The 14,410-nt window shown below is 47.8% G+C and overlaps 1 protein-coding gene across 1 annotated transcript in view; it reads right to left on the bottom strand.

Moving 5' to 3' along the window:
• LOC130401638 (synaptotagmin-2) overlaps positions 1-14,358 on the bottom strand; it is a 37,592-nt gene extending 23,234 nt beyond the window's left edge. Inside the window, exons 1-2 of the mRNA XM_056605542.1 lie at positions 13,781-14,358; positions 7,469-7,506 (exon numbers count right to left, since the gene is read on the bottom strand). The gene's annotated coding sequence lies outside the window, so the exon portion shown is untranslated. The remainder of the gene's footprint in view (positions 1-7,468; positions 7,507-13,780) is intronic.
• Positions 14,359-14,410: the final 52 nt, after the last annotated feature.

Genomic DNA, 14,410 nt, shown 5'->3' with positions numbered 1-14,410 from the left:
GAAACATGAAGCCAGTGTAGCAGAAAGCTCAGCCACACTCCCGTCTGTCGGCAGCGGAGACTTACAGACTGTTGTTTTGTACTCCTCCATGTGTCACCGATTCCCATTACTTTGCTCTCTCTCTCTCTCTCTCTCTCTCTCTCTCTCTCTCTCTCTCTCTCTCTCTTATTCTGTAAACACACCAACAGAACGCATAGATACAAGCACACACACAAACACACACACACACACAGCCACCTAGCAGTCTTCCTCTGTCCTCGCTCTGAGGGGACTGCAGAACGGAGGCGGGAACAACAACAGCTAAACGCACCATATGGCCGGGCCGGTAAAACACTGACCCGCACAACCTGCCAGCAACACCTTGTGTGTGTGTGTGTGTGTGTGTGTGTGTGTGTGTGTGTGTGTGTGTGTGTGTGTGTGTGTGTGTGTGTGTGTGTGTGTGTGTGTGTGTGTGAGAAAAGGAGATATTTTTCTCTCCATCTACTTGTCGCTGTGTGTGTCTGCCATCTGTGTGTGTGAAATAGAACTATATTTTTTTCTCCATCTCTATCTACTTGTGTATGTGTCTGTGTGCTTCTGTGTGTGTGTGTGTGTGTGTGTGTGTGTGTGTGTGTGTGTGTCTGTTTTCCTTCGTGTGTGTGTGAGTGCTTCCGTTTGTGTGTGTGTGTCTCTGTGGTGTACTTCCGTGTGGGTGTGTGTGTGTGGGTGTGTGTGTGTGTGAGTGCTTGCGTTTGTGTGTTTGCATACATGTGTGTTCCTGCGTGCCCTCATGTGTGTGTATGTTGCCAGCGGGCGTTTTGCTGAGAGTCTGTGTTGTGCGTCTGGTGTATTGTATCGTATTAAAGAGATGCTGCGGCCGTCTGACAGAAGTTATGAGGCTGAGTTCAGTTGAGGTGAATCACAGAACTCTATGTCCAAGTGGAGCAAGGGGGCTACATATTGGTATTAACTACTCTACACTTCAAGTTCTTTCTTACAATAACTTACTCAATATTTGTCCATTTGCACAAGTATTCTCGTTGGAAGTTAAGCTTGTTCCAGTTCTAGATACAGAGGATTCTTCGGGTGGGTCTATCAGGCAGAGAAACAATATTTTCTTACTTATGGAAATTAACTGGTTCAAGGATCAAGTGCTCATTGCTCATTATTGGTTTTCTGTCTACTTTTGGCTAACGTGCTCCTGGACGTTTTCAGCCATTTAGCTGAAAAATGAACGCAATGCAATTCACAATTGACGTGTCCTGAGATGCAGGTCCTTAGTGAGCAGGTAGGTGTGCTCTTGCCCAAGAATAGATTAAAGATGTACGGATACCATTATTTCCTTCTCGATACCGATTCGGCCTATACAGAGTATTTATATTCATTTTTTATCTATAATTATAATACATTTGTGTTCTTGTAGTTAAGTGTCCATGCATCCATGGTTTTCCGACTTTGCAGACCGAACGCACGTAGATCGGAGATGATGCGTTTCCCATTCCGACTTCCCACCTACAGCCGGTAACGAACGCAGCGTAACACCGTAGTGTTTGTGATGCTCTTTGCCTGTGTAGTAAACAAGCTAGTCATGTGATGGTAATCGGATCGGCGCAAATACTTTGGTACTCATCGATACTGCATTTTAAGCAATATCCCATTTTAAGAGTAATTTCCCATACTGGTATTGGTATCCGAACAACTCGAAAAGCTAGATAACAGAAAACCGGTTAATGTCACAAATTGGGTTTCAAACCACAGACTTGTCACCTGGGAGTCCAGCGCCGTGGACCACTAGACTATATCAACACAGATGATTGTGGGTATGAACTAACACTCCATGCATGGTTACTCGCCCTGGGGTAATGAGTCCCTCTTTCTCTATTCACCGTGTTCCCGTCCATGTTTATTTCCCCGGGGACTTCATCAACATTGCTCATTGTTCATCGCCGTGACGACAACCACGTCCTCCCATGGCAACACAAAGACAACCCGCTCGCGGAGAACCCTCGAAGGACGAACCAAGAAGACGACATTCGGGTTGGAACCAACGCTTGTCTCTCCACGGGAGGCTGGTATCAGAGAGTGAACATGGGAGTGAGCTTGGTTCATGATGTTACTGGGAAACTTAAAATACCCCTTATTTGGATCGGAATAGCAAGGGAGAGAAAGGGTGTGTGTGTGTGTTTGTGTGTGTGTTTGTGTTTGTGTGTGTGTGTGTGTGTGTGTGTGTGTGTTAGCCGTGTGTGTGTGTTAGCACAGTGAGTGAGTGCACTCCGACTTCAGACCTCTACTGTATCCTCGCTCAGTGGCTTCAAATGAGGCCACAGAGGCTCTCTCACACACACACACACACACACACACACACACACACACACACACACACACACACACACACACACACACACACACACACACACACACACACACACACACACACACACACACACACACGCACGCACGCATGCGCACACACACACACAAATATGAATGCATATGCATACACACAGAGAGAAGTGCTTCGCCCACACACATACATAGCTGATGCACGTTCACAAACACACACTTTGGTGAGTCTGTGCACACACACACACACACACACACACACACACACACACAGGTGAACATATTCATACACACACAGCACGTGCACTCCCTCGGCATGTTCATACACACAAATACGCGTGCTTTGCATACACGTTCTGCACACACACACACAAAGTAATGGCTTAAAATAACGTGACCAAGTACAGATGGATCTTGGTGCAGTTTAGGAGAGAGAGGGGGAGGGGAAGAGCGAGAGAGAGAGAGAGCGAGAAAGGGGCAGAGACTGAGAGAGATAAGGGAGGGAGGGAGAGAGAGCGAGAGAGAGAGAGCGAGAGAGAGAGAGAGAGAGAGAGAGAGAGCACATTGCCCCATTCTCCACATATCTGGGGCAACATGACAGAGTAGTACAGTATGAAGAATGGCCTGGAGAGACATCACAACATTCTCTGATGTCTTCATTATCTCACTTGTTTCAGTGTAGCAGTGAGGGGCTGCTTCAGTCATGTGTCCGTCACACGTCTGTCATGCATCACGTCTGTCATGTATGACCACACATTGTTTTGATTTACTTCCTCACCTAAACCTTAACTCTATGCAAACCTAAGTCGAAGGTCGACACATAGAAATACAATAAGAAAAATTATGTTGATAATGCATATGTATCTATGATGTTGTATGTCTTTGAATCAGAAGAGTTATTAACGTGTTGCTTGGACACAGACCTCTCCTGTATCTGCCTACGAACGAACACACACACACACACACACACACACACACACACACACACACACACACACACACACACACACACACACACACACACACACACATAAAAAAAACATGAGTTGTCAAAGCGACATCTTGTCTTCTCGGCTCCGGAACATTTCCTTAAGCGAGGAACTTTCGACGACATGAGAAAGAATGGCGTCATTAAAATAGGCCTTGCTCAGCATTTTTTAATTTGATCTCAGAAACAAGCACAACCAGAATACTCTAGTCCTCCAAACGGAACGGACATAACTGCTGGCTCATCATCGTCTTTATGGCAGACTTGATCTCAATCCCTGCGATCATTAGAGCAATGAGAAGGGAGCTATGGTGGAATCGACAAGTGATGTAACGTTGAAGCTGACGATGCATCATTGACGACCAGTAGCACCTTCTCACCAGCAGAGGGCGCTGACGTCTCACTCTTACGTTATATCCAATGGTTATTCCCAACGATTGATATATTGCCATATGTTTATGAATTTTAACTACAAGCGGGTGGTTAAAACTGAAAAAGGATATTTTTTTAATTGTTAGTCATTTGCATAATTGTATACATATATATATATATATATATATATATATATATATATATATATATATATATGTTTATTGTGACTGGACAGACTTATCTCGCAGTACAGACCAATAGACTTCACTCTACCTAATTAGCTGAACAGCACATTCATGATTAATGAATTCGAATTTCGTTAACTGCTCCAAAATGCTAGCTTAGCCCTCGTCCAACATCATCATGTATTGAGCAATTACTTTGACCGCTGAATGTATTGATCCCGCCGAAATGTATTGAACTGGCACCTCTGCTGCCAAACGGGCTATGGTTAACCAAAGCGTAGCATAGCATGTAGCATAGCATGTAGCATACCATTCTATATCATCAGTATATCTGTGCTCCAAATAAAAGAGTTCACTTGGTCTCTCCACAAGCACAGAGCGAAGCTTAATAAAAAGGCTTCATTAAAAGACCTCTGTATCATAACACTGTTTTGCTAGCTTCGGCTAGAATTTGAATACACATCTGTTAACACATAATACTGCCTATGTATCTGTCGATTTAGCAAGAAATAGTACAATGCCACAAAGGGACCAAGCAATCTACCGCCTTTTACATGTCTGACTGGTTTTCCACAAGGTTGCAGAGAGATCATTAAAAAGGGGAAATATGTGGTATTAAAAAGCCATAAGGCAGCCGCTGGGCACGTTGGGGTGCGACACTGCGAGAGCCTGCGAGAGAGGAGAGGAACAGAGAGAGAAGCAGGCGGCCTTCTGCTGCTGCTGCTGCTGTTAAAATAAACTGTCCCTCCTCACAAAGTCGTCACTCAAGGAAAGTCTGCATTGTGTGAAAGAACTCCTGCTTGATCCCCGGAGACGGGGGACTTACGTAACAACACTCAGCATGCAAAGGACTCTTCATTGGGCGATTCTGCTGCATCACTTTGATTTGGGATTCTGTTTTGGATTTCAGGCTGATGTGTGTCTCTTCGTGTGACGGAGGAAATCTGAGTTATTCGGACAAACAGATCAGATGAGATATAAAAGAATGTTCTGCATTCCAGCAATGCATCAAATAAAAAATATAGTAATATGGTTCAGATAAGCCGAATATCATAAGATTTTAAGCAATGTTGCAAAAATAAACGGTAGGATGTATAGGATATAGTATTACTTCAGCTGGGACGCCATTAGCATTTATAGCATTAGCAGCCATAATACTATTGTGGACCATTTCCTATTTCTCTCTCAGGAAGCATGAAGCAGCTCTGCTATTGCAGGCTCAGAACTGTGTGTGTGTGTGTGTGTGTGTGTGTGTGTGTGTGTGTGTGTGTGTGTGTGTGTGTGTGTGTGTGTGTGTGTGTGTGTGTGTGTGTGTGTGTTTATATCACCTCTGTATGATCAAAGGTGTGCGTGTCATAGTGTGTGTGTGTGTGTGTGTGCGTGTGCGTGCCTGCGTACAAACCTACAATTGCAATGTCACAAACACACTGCAGCATCCCCCCCCCCCCCCTGAACCAATGCTGCTGTGTCAAAATAAAAGCCCTGACCTGACACACAAACACACGCGCAGACACACACACACACCTCATCAGTGAGGGCTCCCATCCCGTACTCCCGGTCTCCCTAGAGACTGCCCCCCCCTCCCCTCCCCCCCACCAGGTCATGACATCATCACCACCCCCCCCCCCACCCCCTCCCCTCCTCACCTCGCCAAACGGTCCATTCACGACTCAGGACGGATCGTCTGGGACGACCAAACGACTTTGATCTACTTTCACAAAGACCCATTAGACTAAAAGGAAAGTGTAGACACACACACACACACACACACACACACACACACACACACACACACACACACACACACACACACACACACACACACACACACACACACACACACACACAAAGACAAACACACACACACACACACACACACACACACACAAATACAAACACGCACACAAACACACACACAAACACAAACACATTTATATAAACTTCATGTATTAATACATCATGAGAATATGCTAACAGTGTTAAAAGTGGCCCGTCGACGTGAGGCTGAGGAGAGCGCGCCGAGGCACCTGCAGTACCGACGCCGGCGACAACATAAAGAACGTCCTTCACTGGGACCACTGCGGAGGAAAGAACTGCATGCACCCATTAACGTAACGACTTCCCACACGCACACACACACGCACACACGCACACATGAACACGCAAACGCTCATACACCCACACAAACACGGAAAACAACACACAAAAGGCTCAAACTCACACAATCACGGACAAACACAAACGGGCACAAATGCTCATACACTCGGACACACAAAGACAGATAGACAGACACACACGTATGCACAAGCTCACAGGCTCGCACATGCAAACACACATGGTCACACAGACACACACAAATACACACACCTATTCGTTGGAAACATCTTTTAGGCGATGACCCTGGGTTTTCTTTTCAGTTAATTGAACGACACACACACACACACACACACACACACACACACACACACACACACACACACACACACACACACACACACACACACACACACACACACACACACACACACACACACACACACACACACGTAGAGAGAGTGTTGGATCATGTTCAGGCAGGAGAACGAGGGGCCAGTGGTGGAGCCATGAGGATGCACGGTGTGGTCGAGCCAGTGCTGCTGCACAGGGTGACTCAATCCCATTAGGAGGGCGCTGCGAGTGTGTGGGTGTGTGTGTGTGGTGTACGTGTGTGTCTCTGCAGACGTTAGCGGGCCCTGCGTTCCTGCTTACTCAGCACTACTGACCTTGCCCCCCCCCCCCTCCCCACACAGCCCTCAGGGTTTACAGTGAACCAGTTAGCCCCCCTCGCCGTGACGCACCGGAGAGAACCACCGGTTAAACGAGCGTCCCGGCAGCAAGCTTTCTCTGTCTTTTTAAACGCCTTTTGTAGACGCTGCAACACAGACAGAAGAGAGGCCTGGTGTGGACCGCGTAGTGGGAGGGACCGGTCCCTGCTTTTAATACATTCACACACTTTCCATCACTTTCTCTTCTGCCGCATTGGATGACGGAAAGACCGAAAGTGTCTGCCACTCCGTCTGAGCGCTCTACGACACATCAAGGTTGACAGGAGTTCTCCCAGGGAGACCTCCCTCGATCGTTACCCCAAAGTGCCTCTGGGCAGGGGGTATTACCCGGTCGGGATGCCTCCCGTCTCCAGTTCTACTCTCCCACAGGCTACCGTGAGTTATGTAACATTATACCGCAGCCCCGGACGCCCGTACGCACCGAGAGAGAGAGAGAGAGAGAGAGAGAGGGAGAGAGAGAGAGAGAGAGAGCAGGAAGCTGTGTCCTGGGAAAATAAAGTTACACTCTGACACACATCTCTCTCGCGCCTTCTCGCTCTCTCCCCTCCACCGAGTCTCGGTATCAGAAGTAAGAAGGTCAAAACGTTAAAAAACACAAGCGTACTATAATTAGCGGATACGAGCTCTCTCGTTCCGCGCTCCCTCGCCTCCGAGCGTCTCTGCGTCGGATAGGGATGTGGGTAATTTCGTGCCGGAGCGGCGCTCCCATGCCCGGCACCGGCTGACACACATATTCTGGAGAAGAAGAAAGAGAGGCGGGGAAGCAGGCGACTTACCTTCTCCTGCAGAGGGATGAACACCGGAACGCTGCCTCCTACAAAACCAGGAGGATCGAATTAGAGTGAACTCCGCTCTCCAGAACAAGAAGAAGGAGGTGGAGAAGGAGGAGGAGGAGGAGGAGGAGGAAGAGGAAGAGGAGGAGGTGGACCTGGCGGTGTTAACACCTAGCTACTCGAGTTCATCCCACTGTGGACGAGATGGTTCCAAAATAACAACAGCCCAGTCGGCTTCTGACGGGGCCCAGATAATCCTGTGTCAGGGGATCTCTCTGTGGTCGTCTGCCGTCCAGAGCCCCTTGTACACACTCCCTCTCCCTCTCTCTCTCTCTCTCTCTCCCTCTCTCTCTCTCTCTCACGCACGCACACACACGCACCAGCGAGGAGAGGCCGGGGTTTTGTGTGTGTCAGTTCAGAGGAGGGATCCCGCTGAGGAGGAGGGACAGAGGGACAGAGGGACGGAGGGACGGAGGGACGAACCGGGGCAGAACAGCATCAGAGCCGGAGCACTTTCACTGCTGTATTTCCTGGTACTGTTCATTCATTGGTTGAGGAGTTGTTCAATAAAAAACCTCCTTGTCATCGATGGGGAGGGTGTGTATGTGTGAGTATGTGTGTGTGTGTGTGTGGGGGGGGGGTACATTTGCTATGGCGCACTAAGAACTCCTCATTCTTTTAGTCTCTCTCTCCCCCTATCGCTCCCTCTCTCTCTCTCTCCCATCTCTCCTCTCTCTCTCCCTCTATCTCCATCCCTCCTCATTCTCCTGTCTCTCCTCTCTCTCCCTCTAACTCCACCCCCCCCTTTCCTCCTCCCTCTCCATCTCCCCCTCTCTTCCTCCCTCTCCCTCTACCCCTCTCTCCCCCTCCCTCTCCTTCTCCCCCTCTGTTCCGATAGTGCTCCAGCAGTCCTACATGCAGACAAAATGCTGAGCTCTGCAAGGAGGGAGAATGTTTGTGCGTAAATATGTGCCTGTGAGCATGCATACGTGTGTGTGTGTGTGTGTGTGTGTGTGTGTGTGTGTGTGTGTGTGTGTGTGTGTGTGTGTGTGTGTGTGTGTGTGTGTGTGTGTGTGTGTGTGTGTGTGTATTGGGGTGAGGCGGAGTGTAAAGAGGAGGGGGGGTGATGGTAGAGCTGCAGAAGTCTTCTACTGCAGGTTCTACGTGCATCTCGGACACGCTCCACAACCTGCCTCCAGCTGGGCTCTAGCGCGGAGAAGATGCTGACACGTGTGTGTGTGTGTGTGTGTGTGTGTGTGTGTGTGTGTGTGTGTGTGTGTGTGTGTGTGTGTGTGTGTGTGTGTGTGTGTGTGTGTGTGTGTGTGTGTGTGTGTGTGGAGGAAGAGAGAGAGAGAGACAGAGCGAGCGAGCGAGCAAGAGAGAAAGAGAGAGAGAGAGGAAGGGAGAGAAGGAGAGAGCGAGTGAGGGATGGGGAGGGGGGGGGGGGGGGGGGGGGGGGGGTGTAATGGGCGTTTCCAATCATCCCAGCAGCTTTTTGCTGCAGTATAGGAGGGAAGTTGTTTCTCAGCATTCCACGGTTGCCGTGGTGCACAGAACGGAGAGAGAGGGAGAGACGATGCAGATAGAGGGGGAGGTAAAGAGAGGGATGGAGAGAGAGGGTGCAGATAGAGGGGGAGGTAAAGAGAGGGAGGGAGAGAGAGGGTGCAGATAGAGGGGGAGGTAAAGAGAGGGATGGAGAGAGAGGGCAAGAGAGAGAGGGACAGAGCGAGAGAAAGATGGAGAAAGCTATCGAGAGTGAGTGCAAGAGAGAGAGAGTGAGTGAGTGAGTGAGTGAGTGAGTGAGTGAGTGAGTGAGTGAGTGAGTGAGTGAGTGAGTGAGTGAGTGAGTGAGTGAGTGAGTGAGTGAGTGAGTCAGTGAGTGAGTGAGTGAGTGAGTGAGTGAGTGAGTGAGAGAGAGAGAGAGAGAGAGTGTCCACCAGGGGAGCTCAGCTCCGTCTAAACTCATCCAACATGCTAATGAATAATGGAGCAGAACGAAGGGAGAGCCAGGAAACTCTGTTTACTGCCCACAGCGCCGGCACTCGGCTGCACAGGCAGGGCGGGCCCCGCAGCCATTCACAAAACACACACGTACACTACACTACACACACGTACACTACACTACACACACGTACACTACACTACACACACGTACACTACACACACACGACCGCTCGGCCACAGCAGGGTCGTACACCGCACGCCCGCGTCAAACGCCCACCAGAGAGGACGTCCGTTAAGGGGCTGAAGGCAAGAGACGGGAGCTCAGGGTTATGAAGCTAAACAGGGGGCCGAGATGTACCCCCCCCCCCCCCCCCCCAACGGTGGACGCGCTGGTGGGACTCCTGCGTGGAGGAGGTTGAAGACACAGACGCATACACAGAACCAGACGCAGAAACAGACAGAGACACACACACACACACACTTTATAAATTACCTTAAACTTTGGGTGATTATGACAATCAGCCATCAGGGCTCCAGACTAACTTTTTCCTTGGGTGCACTGGTGCGCCTAAATTTTTAATTTGTTTGCACCAGCACGTATTTATGGTGCACCCAAGTTTTGAGTTGTTGAGGGGAGGGGGGGGGGTCGTTGGACCGTGCCTGCCTTGCGCTGAGTTGTTGAGGGGGGGGGGGGGGCACCGTCGATATTTACGCCATTGATTAATAATATTTTGACCATTAAATAAATGCCGAATCTGTATCTCTCATAAAGAATATCGTCAGACAATGCCAAGGGATCGGTTCTGTCCCGAAAAACCCTCCGTCTCCGGAGAGACGCCTGTACGATAGGTGCGCCGTGGTCCATGGGAACACCCACAAATGGTGACGCCATTATCGGAGGAGGGGCTAGGAAGCTGCGCACGCCGATACAAGTAGCCGATCTCCGGTTAGACTCGCTGAAAAGCTGTGTAAGTCACCATGGTGATACAGCGACGCTTAGAGAGATCGACTTTCATGGTACAGCTAACCCAGGCTTTCAGCTCAACATACCTCGCTAACCCTCTAATCGAGCTTCGTAGTACAGGCCCCTGGATTGGGCTTCGCGGGTTTGTTTACTGGCGTTGCTATTGTTACCGGTCTTGCGTGTTCCAGCGGTTTATTAGGTATCTAATAAATCGCTGTCTAATCAATACTTCATTCACTGCCTCTTCCGTGGTCATTACAATATTATTAATAGACTGCTCGGTAAAAAAATAAAATAATAATAATTATACCAGATACATTTTCAGTCGCACCGGTGCGCCGAAATAAAATATTTGGTCGCACTACCCTGAATTCTAGGCGCATGTGCGCCCAAATTAGCCGCACTCAGGAGCCCTGGCCATTGATATTTAAAATACGAATAATACAATTCAAGACTAGCGACCTTTGTGTTCATACTCGATGGAAACACACACGATTGCTCATATGCTCACAGGCGCACACACACACACACACACACACACACACACACACACACACACACACACACACACACACACACACACACACACACACACACACACACACACACACACACACACACACACACACACACACACACACACTCCTTCAGGCTGCTGTGCATGACGGGCGGGAGGGATTCCTCGCTCCCATAACGGGAGAGAGGCTGTCATTGGTCGGAGGAGCCGGGATGGGGCTGGTGTTTGGGTCGTCCAACGCGGCGGCAGGCTCCCACGTCTCCAGACGGATGGTCCCGGGCTTCACTCACTAACGCTCGCGGACGGCCAGGCCATCTACAACCGATCACTCTGAGGTGAAAGCTTTTACATCGTACACCTTTAACAAATGTGTACGACTGGAGCGCCTGCAGCACGAAGAACGTCCTTCACTGAGTCCAACGCCGAGGAAAGAACTGCACCCATTAACGTAACGATTCCCCACGCGTACACACACACACACACACACACACACACACACACACACACACACACACACACACACACACACACACACACACACACACACACACACACACACACACACACACACGTCTATAATATAGTATTTTTTCATATAGTACTCGCGGCGAAAGATGCAAGTCATCAGATCTATTTATTTCAGTGGGCATTAGAACACAGGGACTATTTTAATTAAAGTCTCTGACGGAGTGAACTCCTTCCAGCCCCAGATGGCTGCCGGGTGCTTCATCACTCACGGCAGGCCACAGCCCATCACGCTAATTGGATATGCTCATTCCATACATCAACGAATCAGAGCTCTCGTTCATGTTTAATGCATTATAGTGCTGTTCTGTCTGTCCGTTCATCTGTCTGTATTTGTATCGATTTATCCATCGACCCCTCTCTCTCTCTCTCTCTCTCTCTCTCTCTCTCTCTCTCTTCGTATTACTTATCCAGCAGGCCTTAGTGAAAGCTATATTCATCTCCCCCTAAAGCCCCAGCATCTCCAGAAGAATCACGACGGAGGGGGAGAACACATCTTCAATCTAGAAGGATCCAGACAGAGGAGAACACGTCTCCCCCCCCTCAGAGCATCAACCTGGCCGGCTGCCAACCCTTAAGGGTTTTAATACTCCCAGGACCAGGGACGAACAAAGAGTACCCCAGGGGCCCTACACACTGGTACCTGGTAACTGTAACTGTACCTTGTATAGACCTGGGAACCTAGACCCAGGGGCAGGTACCTGGTACCTGGCCCTGGGTCTAGGTTCCCGGGTCCTGTAAGGTATTAAACCAGGGGGCCCTCACGCTAGGTACCTGGTACCTATACCAGGTACATTAGCAAAAATGAGGGGTAATATGTCACCAGAATTGGAATTGAACCGTGATGATGTTGTCATCCATAAGAGGTACAGGTGATGACAGAAATAATTAATTTATAATTAAAGGATGTTCCTTTTCCAAACAGCAATAGGACCTTTTGCTGCATGTGAGTGTAAAAGTGTAATTACGAGAAATCGAACACTAGAGGGAGCCAGACTCAAGGAGGTTACAAACAAATTATGGCGCAAAATTCATTCATCAGTGAGGATAGCTTTAGACTTAAAACAGAGAGACATGCATATAGATAGAAATAGGGAGATAGCTATATGGAAGAAAGAGTAGTAAGAAGATAATCTGGAGCACAATCTTTACCATATTTCGGTTTGAACTCTGTTCAAACCATTTGTTTTCCAGTGCCTTCTGTGTTGAAAAAGACAGCTGACGAATTTAGCCACATTTTGTCACCCTACTTATGTAACTATAGTGCCTCTCTCTTTCTCTGGCAGTGAGCTAGATAGTTGTTGCCCTCCTGGTGGGTATCACTATGCCAACAACTCCAAGAGAGACATGTTGGGCACTGAGAGAGTTTACAGTTAGTATTATTACTGTGTGTACCTTATCCAGATTTGCAGCGCAGATTCGGGATGCTGAGAATGAGCCAGAGCATGCAAGCCTACAGTAGCTGGCTTTGGAAAAGGGCCAGTATTCCATAACAAGCTGTTTCTACTGTCGGTGTCCGAATCTAAAATAAACAAATAGATCTGAAATTGCCATCTGGTTCAACTTATTAAATGAAGTTATAGCAAAAATAGCATTTGTCCTCACTCTTGGTTGTTGAATTTTTGTGTCCAGTATGGAATCTTTAGAATCAATGTTTGATATTAAAATTGTAATTGAATGGTCCCTTATTTCACCATCGGGTCTTATGTTGATTATCCATTAGAAGACATTTCACAAGCGAACCTATTTTGACGTCACACATGACATGGGCGTGTCCACCCAGGTGTAGAATAGATAGATGGAGCTCCCAGCCTTCCCAGGGGACTGAACCAACTGGTTGGCTGAACGCTATCATCATAAATCTGTGGGTCACTCCCACGTGTGAGGGTAGATTGTGAAGTGACTTGTAATGGACAATCAACATCAGACACCTGAGTATAATAGAGGACCTTTGACCTCTTCATCCTGAAATTAACCTTATCGGGGAAAGCCCCTCCCCCCAATGCTAAGACGTTTGAAGGCATCTCAACACATGAGAAAGCAGTCATGTGGGACCCCTTTAGGAAGATCAGGTTCTCAAACCTCAGACTGACCCGTTTGCTAAACGAAAGATTATTCCAACCCCAAACCAAACGAGTACCGTGTAACAAAAAGTGTTATGAATTTGTGAACATGCACAGCAGAAGCAATATTTTCCACGCGATTTGATGCAAACAAAGTAGGGAGAATGAAAGCTGAGATCCCCTGACTCCAACAGCCCCATCCATATCACTCTGGGACTAAAGCTGACCGAACTAGATCCCCAAAACAATCAAGGACAAGCGTCTCTTTTTTTCTCCTTACAACAAAAAAAATGATGTCTTACCTTTGTTTTTTGTTTTATCAAAGTTTTGTTTCATCGCATCAAACCACCATAAACGGATAACCCAGCGTCCGGGCAACATTTTACAACTCAACATGTTGTTTACCATCGATAGAGTAGCCGAGTGAGAAGCTTTCAGAGGAAATGGATTAATTGCCTTCAATCAGAACATTCGCTCTTCGTCGCCATCTGGTGGCCGTGCCGGGCTTGAAGTCTTCCACTTGTTCTGTGTTCTCATTTTATTCCCTCTAAGAAAGTAGTATCCACTTTGATCATAACACACTTGCAAACATTTCTCACACTTGTTATCTTTCTTTTGGTACCAATATTACACATTATGGCCCTTGTAGTTGTGGAGTACACCTTTTAAAGCATGACATTTCCTATAAATATCAGATGTTCTTATAGATTATTAACCTGTTGGCCAAATATGGCATTTTATATTTTGCGCTTAAATTATTTTCTCCGTTGAGCAGATAAATTGTGACGAACAGAAACAAGTATTTATAAAGTAGCCGATATAAAAAAATGTGCGTTTGAAACATTGAGCCCTCTAGTGCATAGCGTGAGGACCAACCTGTTTGTTAGGGCCACTAAAATAGAACGCATGCGTTACATTTAGACCACTTGTAT

Source organism: Gadus chalcogrammus, chromosome 13, assembly GCF_026213295.1.
Source record: "Gadus chalcogrammus isolate NIFS_2021 chromosome 13, NIFS_Gcha_1.0, whole genome shotgun sequence".
Lineage (NCBI taxonomy): Eukaryota > Metazoa > Chordata > Actinopteri > Gadiformes > Gadidae > Gadus > Gadus chalcogrammus.
Note: the sequence above shows the minus strand (reverse complement) of the source record. Positions and strands in the feature narration are given on the sequence as shown.